At 46.1% G+C, this 12,387-nt stretch overlaps 1 protein-coding gene across 6 annotated transcripts in view; it reads left to right on the top strand.

Moving 5' to 3' along the window:
- The window catches only part of N4BP2 (NEDD4 binding protein 2), a 119,936-nt gene that overhangs the window by 33,622 nt on the left and 73,927 nt on the right, over nucleotides 1-12,387 (top strand). For 4 of the 6 annotated variants that reach the window (XM_084627254.1, XM_084627251.1, XM_084627253.1 and 1 more), the window contains exon 1: nucleotides 8,843-9,444. The exons of 1 other annotated variant lie outside the window; for it this stretch is intronic. The gene's annotated coding sequence lies outside the window, so the exon portion shown is untranslated. One more of the 6 variants, XM_084627252.1, reaches the window with a different exon arrangement.

Raw genomic sequence — 12,387 nt, 5'->3', positions numbered from 1 at the left:
GGTCAAAACTTCTCCAAGGTACAAAATATTACACCTTGGACAGGCCGCTACCACCACCAAACTAATACTGGTTACTGGGGAAGAGCTGTTTGGACGCGTCCTTCCCCCCAAAATACTTCCCAAAACCTTGCACCCCACTTCCTGGACAAGGTTTGGTAAAAAGCCTCACCAATTTGTCTAGGTGACTACAGACCCAGACCCTTGGATCTTAAGAACAATGAACAATCCTCCCAACACTTGCACCCCCCCTTTCCTGGGAAATGTTGGACAAAAAGCCTCACCAATTTGCATAGGTGACCACAAACCCAAACCCTTGGATCTGAGAACAATGAAAAAGCATTCAGTGTTTTACAAGAAGACTTTTAATAAAAAAATAGAAGTAAATAGAAATAAAGAAATCCCCCCTGTAAAATCAGGATGGTATATATCTTACAGGGTAATTAGATTCAAAAACATAGAGAACCCCTCTAGGCAAAACCTTAAGTTACAAAAAAGATACACAGACAGAAATAGTTATTCTATTCAGCACAATTCTTTTCTCAGCCATTTAAAGAAATCATAATCTAACACATACCTAGCTAGATTACTTACTAAAAGTTCTAAGACTCCATTCCTGTTCTGTCCCCGGCCAAGACGACTACAGACAGACACACAAACCCTTTGTTTCTCTCCCTCCTCCCAGCTTTTGAAAGTATCTTGTCTCCTCATTGGTCATTTTGGTCAGGTGCCAGCGAGGTTACCTTTAGCTTCTTAACCCTTTACAGGTGAGAGGAGCTTTCCCCTGGCCAGGAGGGATTTCAAAGGGGTTTACCCTTCCCTTTATATTTATGACAACACCCTTTGAGAGAAGAGGTTGTCTTTTTCCTACTTGCTCAAAATTGAAAAAATAAGGAAGTTTTTATGTATTTATAAGGAACTGTCTCCTATCACTTGGCACCATGTGTATATGGAGTTCTGATCAGCTTTTCCTCTCCATATTTTTGGGCGTTAAGGTCTCACGGGGTGAAGATTTTCTTAGTGAGTCATGACAGAGATTGCATCACTGAACCCTGCCAACATGTCCTGTAGATTGAATGTGTGCAAATATTAGAAATGGTTCATTTGTATACTACATAGCAGATAAATAAAATATATATGTGCTCAAATACCAACGTGATAGGCAAATTAGCATTGCTTAAATCAATCCATACTAGTTCAGGATTCTGTCTCTGTTTTAAGAGCATTTTCAGAAATTGTAATATTATTATTTGTATTTTGGTGGCACATAAGCGTCCCTGTTAAGGATGCACATATTATTTACCTCTCAGTTGCTCTACTCTCCAGTAGCAGGCACAGAGAGACTGTGATACTCACAAGTTATACACAATGTGACTGTGAGTAATCTTCTCTTGTCATTTTTTTTAAACCTACTTATAAGTAGTATATCTTTTTAAAAACTCAAGTTTTTGGGTTTTTTCCTACTTGCTGGGTCTTTATTCACATTAAATATAACAATGAGCCTCAGAGCTCTCATGCAAAAAAGTCAGTCCTACCAGCAGAGGGAAACAACAGCTGGTCCTGAATGGGGGTGGGGTTGGGAGGAGGCGAAGGACACTTTCTCTTGCTCTTTCTTGCCGTGATAGAAGGAAGATTAGATCCTGACTTTCTGCTTCAGTGCAGGGAGAATCTGTAAAAGGCTACCTCTTGCTCTCCTCTTTAAAGAAAAGTGGAGGAGAAATCAGGCTGGGTGCGACCACCCCTTTTGCTTAATTGTATGAAGCACACAGCATGAACACTGATTGGGATGGGAGATATTGCCACATTGTTTGGGACAGTGGGCCCCTTCCTGCTTTTCCCTTTCATAACAGAAGAAGAAGAATCAGTCTAAGATTTCTTCATTTCTCTTCAGTTGGAAAAAAGAAAATAAGGCCATGGTAAACCACCTCCCTCCAGTTCTCTCCCGCAGAGGATATTAAAAGGAAGTGTATAGAGATAGGGTTGAATATATATGCAGAAGGAACCAATGTCTCAAAAGCGGGGGAAGATAGCTTATTTGAAGAGCTGCTCAAAGTGGAAGGAGAAAGTGGGATAAAATCCATCTTGATCCCAAATCCAGATGCTCTCCTTCTAATGAGAAGCAGGGAGGAGTGGAGCCCAGGGCCAGTTTTATCTCCTTAGCACAGGCAGCTGAGCTGATAAGGAAGCACATAGATGGTTGAGTGGCCACAGGTTGCTAGGAAATTCTCTGCGGGCTGTGAGAATCATTGTCTGGGTATTTCTGAGGCCATGTCTATATTATAAAATTATGCCAAGCTAAATTACATCAGCATACAACTACCACAGTTATGTTGCATGTGCACACTTTGCTCCTTGTGTCAGCAATGCTCATACACAGCGCAGTGCATCGTGGGAAGATATTCCACTGTGCAACTCACCACCACCCAACACAGGGTGTTTTGGGAAGTTTTTGTAGTGCCTTTTGGGGCCAAAACAAGTTGCACAGGGGTAACTGGGAGCACGTGGTCAATTTCCCATAATGCAGTGTTCTCCATCCCATAATTTAATCTGCACCCGATAATATTTTGTGATTTCTTTTCAAAATCCGCACAAACCCACGGGTCCCTCCTCCCTATCTGCCATCTTTGACAGAAGCATGGATCTTGCACTACTGTCGTGACTGCTGCAAGCACAGGGAGCAGTATTTGCAGAGTCGCAAGAAGAGCTGTGGGGAACATGACAATTCCTTGGAGGCAAGATTGCTGTGGGACATAGAAAGAAACAATTCAAGGTTGCTGGAATTCATGGAACAACGTGAGATGCTAGAATGCCGATTCTGGTCCCAAGAAATAAGCACTGACTGGTGGGATCGCATTGTCATGCAGGTTTGGGATGACGAGCAATGGCTGCAGAACTTTTGGATGCACACGGCCACATTCCTGGATCTACAAAAAGAACAGGAATACCTGTGGCACCTTAGAGACTAACAAATTTATTAGAGCATAAGGTTTCGTGGGCTACAGCCTACTTCATCAGATGCATAGAATGGAACATATAGTAATATATATGGGTATATACATACAGATAAGTTGGAAGTTACCATATAAACTGTGAGAGGCTAATTAGTTAAGATGAGCTATTATCAGCAGGAGAAAAAAACTTTTGTAGTGATAATCAAAATGGCCCATTTAGACAGTTGACAAGAAGGTGGGAGGATACTTAACTTAAGGAAATAGATTCAATATGTGTAATGACCCAGCCACTCCCAGTCCCTATTCAAACCTAAGTTAATGGTATCTAGTTTGCATATTAATTCAAGCTCAGCAGTTTCTTGTTGGAGTCTGTTTTTGAAGCTTTTCTGTTGCAAAATTGCCACCCTTAAATCTTTTACTGAGTGGCCAGAGAGGTTGAAGTGTTCTCCTACCAGGAATCATAACATTCAAAAACTGATGTCAGATGTGTGTCCATTTATTCTTTTGTGTAGAGAATGTCCAGTTTTCCTGCACCCCAGAGCAATCTGCTCATAGATGTCCATGTTTCTGTGGCTGGATCAGAGCTGTGCCTGCACAGACTCTTGTCCCCAGAAGCTCAGGAGATCCAATACCTTTTGTGAACTCCAGGCAGGAGCACATCTGAAGCCTGTAGCTAGCATGATCAGCTGGCAGTTACACTCAACAGTGAAGACTGCTAGGTGTTCTCATCAAGCCAAACAACCAGAAAAAAGAATTTCAAAAATTTGCATGGCTTTAAAGGGGAGGGGTGGCTTCCTGTCTACCTGACCCCTTGACAGTGGAGTTCACAACAGTGACCAGAGCAGTCAGTGGGACAGCTTATGGGACAGCTCCTGGAGGCCAGTAACATTTGACATAAGTAACAGAGCATCTACCCTATCACTGTGTCGACTTAACTACATCAACCCTGACTCTATACTGCTCAGGGAGGTAGTGTTATTAAGTTGGCATAGCAGGGTATTTGTATCAGAGGGAGCCAAATTTAAGTGAAGACACATCCACCGCTAGGTCGATGTAACTTGCCATGCGTCAACCTAGCCATGTAGTGTAGACCAGGCTAAGACTTGCTACTTCTACCTCAATAACATTTCCAAGATCTGGCCTTTTCTTTTGTCCACATAGCCAAAACTCTCCTTCAGGTCCTTATTACTCTTCGTGACAACTGCAATCTCCCCCTATCTGGCTCCCTGCAGATCCACTCAAAACACAGCTGCTAAGATCACCCGCCTTTTTGAGTCCTTCCACTGCCTCCCCCTTCTCATCTGCATCAATTACAAACTCCTTGTTGGGCCTTTCAGGCTCTTCATAATTTGATCCCTTTCCTAATTAACTATTCCACTGCACTGCACCTCTCCCCCTCCAAGCTACCAGTGATCCCAGCCTCTATCTCACACTTGGGTCTATTTCTCTCACAGACACTTCTGGGCTGCTCTTTGTGCATTGAATGCCTTCCCCAAATTAATCTGCAGAGCCACTGTATTGTTCAAGTCCGTCCTCCAGACCAACTGCTGCTATGATGTCTATTGCCAACTGATAATGGCTAGGCAGTTGGCCGTTAGGAACTATTGATATCAATAAATATGCCCAATGTATTTATTTAAAAAAAATCTTTTTATTTGAAACCTGCTAGTTGTTACACAGCTAAAAAATGGAACTACATGTTCATTCACTGTTATCTTCATCCTTTTTTTCTCGCCAATTGTTTGCTACAACCATTTGTGTCTTGTCTTTAGTGTAATCTCTGTGGGTATGTCTATGTTGCAATCAGGCACTGTGCAGCACATGTAGGCATACCCAAGCTAGCTTTGATAGAGATAGTTCACTAAAAATAGCACTGAAGTCACGGCAGCATTGGGTCTGGTATGTACCCAGGCTTTTGGGTGAGCTTGTACTTGGGCAGGTGCCACAGCTTCACTGCAATTTTTAACAAACTAGCTTAGGTAAACCTACACCTGCTGCAATCACACCTCCCAATTATAGTTAAGGCTATGTTTTAGTCATGGGTACTTTTAGTAAAAGTCATGGACTGGTCACGGGCAGTACACAAAAATTCATGGCCTGTGACCTGTCCATGACTTGTTCTACATACCCCTTACTAAAACTTGGGTGCTCTTGGGCATGGGGCAGCCCAGGGCACTGTGAGTGCACGGGAGGTTGGCAGTGGCCTACAACCCCCTCTGGTGCTAGGGGGTGGGGAGAGGGGTGGGCTGGAGGGGCTGGCAGGCTCCTTACCCAGCTCCGCGCAGCTCCCAGAAGCGGCTGGCATATCCCTGCGGCCCCAAGGTGGAGGCATGGCCAGGGGGACTCCGTGTGCTGTCCCTGCCCTGAGTGCTTGCTCCATGGCTCCCATTGGCCAGGAACTGCGGCCAATGGGAGCTGCGGGGGCGGCGCCTCTGGGCAGAGGCAGTGTATGGAGCTGGACTTGCTGGCCACTTCCAGGGAGCCCCCTCCCCCGAGGTAAGCGCTGCCCGAAGCCTTCACCTCCTCCCGCTCCCCAACCCCCTGCCTCAGCCCTGATCCCCCTCTCACACTCAAACTCCTGCTGCTGCTGGGGGTGGGGGGTGCAGTGACCCAAGACTGCCCCTGCAGCAGCTGGTGTGGCTGGCCCGGGGGCTGCCCGAACTGCTCAGGCAGCCCACAGGCCAGGCACTGCAGAAGTCACAGAGGTCCCGAAAAGTCACAGAATCTGTGACTTCCGAGACCTCCATGACAGACTCACGGCCTTAATTATACTGTACACATACCCTATAAAGGACTGTCTTCATTGAGCCCAACACAACAGGGCCCTAATTGTGAGTGGGAACTCAGGGCGCTGCAAAAATACAGATAACACTAATGTCGTTCATCTCCCTGCTAATGCTTGGTTGAATATTTGTACAGCATTTTAAAAATGTGAATTACTATTTAAGTTTGGGTTGCCACATCTGAGGTACAAAAAACTGGGCCACCCACAATGATCGAACCCATAAAACTGGACAGCTGGTAGTGTGCATTGAGCACCCTTACAGATTTTTGGGGATAGCTACCTCAAAAAAGGAACAGCTGGCAGTGTTTACTGAAAACCCTTATAGATTTCCTGAGACAGCTACCTCAGAAAAGGGACAGCTGGCAGTGTGTACTGAACACCCTTACAAAGAAAAGGAGTACTTGTGGCACCTTAGAGACTAACCAATTTATCTGAGCATAAGCTTTCGTGAGCTACAGCTCACTTCATCGGATGCAATTTTCATGCAGTTGATAGATTTCCACTCCATACAGCTAACTGCAGTGCCTTGCATAATGACAGGTTTCAGAGTAACAGCCGTGTTAGTCTGTATTCGCAAAAAGAAAAGGAGAAAAAAAAAGAAAAGGATCACCCCTTTTTTGAGGTAGCTGTCCTGGGAAATCTTTGTAAGGGTTCAGAGTAACAGCCGTGTTAGTCTGTATTTGCAAAAAGAAAAGGAGTACTTGTGGCAGCTTAGAGTAAAACCAATTTATTTGAGCATAAGCTTTCGTGAGCTACAGCTCACTTCATCGGATGCATACTGTGGAAAATACAGAAGATGTTTTTATACACACAAACCATGAAAAAATGGGTCTTTATCACTACAAAAGGTTTTCTCTCCCCCTACCCTACTCTCCTGCTGGTAATAGTTTATCTAAAGTAATCACTCTCTTTACAATGTGTATGATAATCAAGGTGGGCCATTTCCAGCACAAATCCAGGTTTCCTTCCCCTCCCCACCCCAAAACAAACCCACTCTCCTCTTGGTAATAGCTTATCTAAAGTGATCACTCTCCTTACAATGTGCATGATAATCCAGGTGGGCCATTTCCAGCACAAATCCTGTTGTTTATGCATACTGTAGTGTGTTACCGTTCCCACCCCCCTCCTAAATAAGTGCTACAGAACAATCAGTGTGGACCCATGGAAAAGAAGCCCTTGAGGAATTCCACCATGATTTCAACAATTTCCATCCCACCACCAACCTCAGCCTGGTCCAGTCCACACAAGAGATCCACTTCCTGGACACTACAGTGCTAATAAACAATGGTCACATAAACACCACCCTATACTGGAAACCTACTGACCGCTATTCCTACCTGCATGCCTCCAGCTTTCACCCTGACCACACCACACGATCCATCGTCTACAGCCAAGCTCTGCGATACAACCGCATTTGCTCCAACCCCTCAGACAGAGACAAACACCTACAAGATCTCTGTCAAGCTTTCTTACAACTACAATACCCACCTGCAGAAGTAAAGAAACAGATTGATAGAGCCAGAAGAGTTCCCAGAAGTTACCTACTACAGGACAGGCCTAACAAAGAAAATAACAGAACGCCACTAGCCGTCACCTTCAGCCCCCAACTAAAACCCCTCCAACGCATTATTAAGGATCTACAACCTATCCTAAAGGATGACCCAACACTCTCACAAATCTTGGGAGACAGGCCAGTCCTTGCCTACAGACAGCCCCGCAACCTGAAGCAAATACTCACCAACAACCACATACCACACAACAGAACCACTAACCCAGGAACTTATCCTTGCAACAAAGCCCGTTGCCAACTGTGCCCACATATCTATTCAGGGGACACCATCACAGGGCCTAATAACATCAGCCACACTATCAGAGGCTCGTTCACCTGCACATCCACCAATGTGATATATGCCATCATGTGCCAGCAATGCCCCTCTGCCATGTACATTGGTCAAACTGGACAGTCTCTACGTAAAAGAATAAATGGACACAAATCAGATGTCAAGAATTATAACATTCATAAACCAGTCGGAGAACACTTCAATCTCTCTGGTCACGCGATCACAGACATGAAGGTCGCTATCTTAAAACAAAAAAACTTCAAATCCAGACTCCAGCGAGAAACTGCTGAATTGGAATTCATTTGCAAATTGGATACTATTAATTTAGGCTTAAATAGAGACTTGGAGTGGCTAAGTCATTATGCAAGGTAGCCTGTTTCCTCTTGTTTTTTCCTACCCCCCCCCCAGATGTTCTGGTTTAACTTGGATTTTAACTTGAAGAGTGGTCAGTTTGGATGAGCTATTACCAGCAGGAGAGTGAGTTTGTGTGTGTATGGGGGTGGGGGGGATGTGAGAACCTGGATTTGTGCAGGAAATAGCCCAGCTTGATTGTCATGCACATTGTGTAAAGAGTTGTCACTTTGGATGGGCTATCACCAGCAGGAGAGTGAATTTGTGTGGGGGGGTGGAGGGTGAGAAAACCTGGATTTGTGCTGGAAATCACTTTAGATAAGCTATTACCAGCAGGACAGTGGGGTGGGAATAGGTATTGTTTCATATTCTCTGTGTATATATAAAGCCTGCTGCAGTTTCCACGATATGCATCTGAGGAAGTGAGCTGTAGCTCACGAAAGCTTATGCTCTAATAAATTGGTTAGTCTCTAAGGTGCCACAAGTCCTCCTTTTCTTTTTGTGAATACAGACTAACAGGGCTGTTACTCTGAAACAGAACCACAGACTCTTATGATTCTAAAGCCCAAGTCTGGGACCCCCAGATCAGCGATCATGGTGTTTCCTTCTGCCTCATTCTGTTCATGTTGCAGAAGGGGCTTTTGAGTCAGGACACTTCCCTCCAGTCTCACTACAACCCGGAAAAGGCCAGACAACTGCAAAGCTCCACCACGCTGGGGTCTGGACTCTGTGCGGCTGGCAGGGGGAGACTAAGCGAATGACAGTCAGAGCCTGGCTGGGAAGGGGCTGGGCTCGTCCATCCCGCGGCCAGTACTCCCACGTCCCCACATACAAAGGCTCCAGCCTGGATCCTGCCTGTCTGTGGCAGGTACCGCCGCTTGCCCGGGTTCCCCCTACGGTACGACTGAACCCCGTAGTTGCCAGGTGTCCAGTTTTCAACCAACACCCAGTGGAAAAAGGACCCTCCCCAGGCGGGTGAAAATGAGCCAGTGAGCCAGGGTGGCGGACAGCCAGCGACAGAGGGAGGGGGAAGGTGGAGTGAGCGGGGCAAGGCTGGGGCAAAGGTGTTGGGTTTTCTTCAGTCAGATGAAGTGAGCTGTAGCTCACGGAAGCTTATGCTCAAATAAATTGGTTAGTCTCTAAGGTGCCACAAGTCCTCCTTTTCTTCAGTCAGAAAGTTGGCGACCCTGTGGCTTCCTCTCCGCAGACGAGCGGGGCGCGGGTTCTGCCGCCAGCGCCAGGCTGGGGCCGGGGGTTTCCTGGCGGGCGGCGCTGCTGGGCCAGGCCCCGGGGGGCGGGGGAGAAGAGTAGCGCGGAGCCTCCTCCTGGGCTGTTCTTCCCCGGCCGGGCGGAGAGCGGCACTGTGTCCCCGCGGCGCGGCGCACGCTCCGCCTGAGCCGGGGCCCTCTCACCCCCGCTCCTGCCGCCGCCGCCGCCGAGCAGCCTCCTCTCCCCGGGCACCTCCTGGAAAACCCGGGAGGTGGGCGGGCGCACCGCGACGCGCCCGGAGCTGTGTGAGGTAAGGGCGGCCCCGGGGGGTCGCTGCAGGGAGCGCGGCGCGGGTTGGGTGAGGGGGCCGCGGCTGCCGGGGAGGAGCCTGCGGGTGGTTGTTCCTCTTGCTCCCAACAGGGGCGAGCTGCCTGGCTTCCGGGGCCGGCCGATCCGGGCTCTGCTGCCGAGCGAGGCCTTGTCCCACCCGCACTGGCCAGTGCGTCGCGGCCCTCGTCCCCTCCCACCGCTGCCGGCCGCCCCGCCTCATCCCCCGGCCATAGGGGCACTGGGAGCTGCCCTCGCCCCGTCCTATGTCCTCCGCCTTCCAACACAAGGCTGCCCCGGGGGTTCTCCTCTGGCCCCTGCCCTGCCCCTGTGGACTCACCAGCCTGCTGGGAGATGAGCCGCCTGCAGCTGGGGGTATCGCCCAGGCAGCGCTTCCTGTGTGGTGGGAGATTTCCCATCTTTTCGAGCCAGTATGGGAAATGCTGAGCGGAGTGGCGGAAGCGTGGGGGGGCTGCGTTGGCAGGACTTTGCAGGCTAATTGACTTAGGGCTTGACTACACTGGGAAATTGACTGGACTAGCTCTCTCCCAGCACTGTCCTGGAAGTTTTAGGGCATTTCCAAAGCAGAGTGATTATTCTGGAATAAAAGAACTTGTAGCAGAGCAACTGCACCACCTGCGCTTTTAGTTGAAGCTAGCACTGTAGTGGTGCAGAAGGACCCTATGCAGGATACAAGTTCTTGGCTGTACACACAGGAAAGCTGCACAGAGAGTAGGACCCTCCTTAACTAGTTAGTAACTGCCTTGCTGCCACGCATGAATGATTTCCCATCAAAGGCTCTTTTGTCTTAATTCAGTAAAAGTTACTCTAGTTCAAAACTGTAACTGTATCCATGGGAGTTAAATTGATTTAGGGGCAGTGTGGACATATGCATCCCACTCTAATGTAATGAAATCAGTGCAAGAAGGCCATAATCTTTCATTGCAAAAATGGCCTTCCTGTTTACCTTTCTACACTCACTTCCTTTGTGGTTAGGCAAACCAGAAATCAAATAACACTGGCAAGTGATAGGATTCCATTTGTGAACTTTCAAGCAAATCTAGATATTACAATAATGCTGGCAGTACTTTTGTGCCCTTCGAATCACTTTGATGTGTGGTCATGTGGTATATTACAAGTATGGAAGCCACTTGTAATACCAAAATTCCTGACAAGATTCACTCTCTTCTTGCTAATCTAGAAGTATGTGTAGATGCTATTGTTCCTCCAAACTTACATACTCTAAGTTACCTCACACTATAACAGCAGCCATGTCAGGATAGTGTATTACAGCTCATCTCCAAACACTTAGTTTGGCTATAGCAAGATTCAGATCTACTCAAATTCACCCCAAAATATAGATTTTTGTAAAAGATTCTGCACACGTATAACCTGTGGAAATGTTTAATTAATTTGTTTTTAAATCTTACGAAGTATAAGAAATAGCTGTTTGCCGTGTTCTCAATTCAAAAAGTGAATGCGTGAGAACCTTAAAGCGAAACTAACAATGCACAGAATGATGCAATTTACTTTAAAATAAATTAGTATTTTTAGACATTTTTGTTTTTTAATAGTCTCGTGATTGTTTACAATGTGATTTTTATGTTTTGTCCATTTTAAACATAATTTTAATCTATACTTTAGACGTTGGTTATGGGAATAACCAGAGTGTAATCGCGTGCTGTAACATGGCTGATGTTGGTAGAGATGTGATTTAAAATATTGGACAGGAATATTGCACTCTTGTTTTCAATACTCTTCATATTTTTCCCTTGACCCCTTCCTTTAAACAACTTTAAACTTGTTCTAACTAATGTAAACAACCTGAGTGCTAAGTTTTTAAACATTTACAGTTCCTCCTCTGTGATATATTTTTCAGCATGCTCATTAAGACTTGTGGTTGACTTGTGCCCCCATTTGCTGAAGTCAGGGGTGGCAACTCTGCTAAAAATAAAACAAAAACCTAAATACAAATCCTACTGGGAGTTAGCCTCCAGTTAAACAAAATAGCAGTTGCGAAGAAGCCAGTTGGTTCCTTCTGCATATATTTCATCTCACTGACATGTTAATTTCAAGAGGGCCATTTAAATAAAAGCATTATTTAACATGACAGTCTGAGGGTTTGTCTACACTACTGGCTGTAGCTGTGCTAGTGTAGTGTCATAGTGTAGATGTTTCCTACACAGATGGAAGGGGTTTTTCTGTCTCTGTAGGGAATACACCTCCCTGAATAGCAGTAGCTTGGTCAGTGGAAGCTTTCTTCCCTCAACTAGGGATGTAAATATTGTTTAAAAAATTAATCGGTTAAATGATTGAAATTATATCGTTTAACTGATTAACCCATTAAAGGGAGAGGGGCTGGGGCTGCTGCTTGGGTTGGTTGGCCGGCTGGGGAGCTGCTGTTGCCGGCCCGGGGCTGGGGATTAACGGTTAAACTGATAAACTGGTAAAACTAATGCTTACCGGTTAAACGTTTAGCTGTTTACTATTTTACATCCCTACCATCAGTTTACTCTTTTACATCCTTAGCCACATCTACACTGGGGGTTAGGTTGGCATACCTACATCATTCAGGGATGTGAATTTTTCCACACCTGAAAAACAAACTCAGCTAGGAGCAAAGAACTTCTTAAAAACACTTACAGTATTCTTTATGGTCTTTCCCCCTTCTTTCTATGTTCTTCCCTCACAGAATGTATTTATTTTCCCAGATTTTTCTTGTTTGCTGGCCTCGTCAACACTTTCATTTTTGATAAAACTTTCTCATCTTGGCAGTAGTAGTGGTGCATCATAACCAATGGGCGCAATAATGGAAGCAGTAATGTAGGCTGGCGGCCAGTCTACACTAGTGTTGCAACTGCATTGGTGGAAGATTTTAACAAAAATACAAATGTAGGCAAGGCTTTAGGGCCCATCAACACCACAT

This window comes from Lepidochelys olivacea (genome assembly GCF_965140295.1).
Source record: "Lepidochelys olivacea isolate rLepOli2 genome assembly, chromosome: 4".
Lineage (NCBI taxonomy): Eukaryota > Metazoa > Chordata > Testudines > Cheloniidae > Lepidochelys > Lepidochelys olivacea.
The sequence above is the reverse complement of the archived record's forward strand: the minus strand, read 5'-3'. Positions and strand labels throughout refer to the sequence as shown.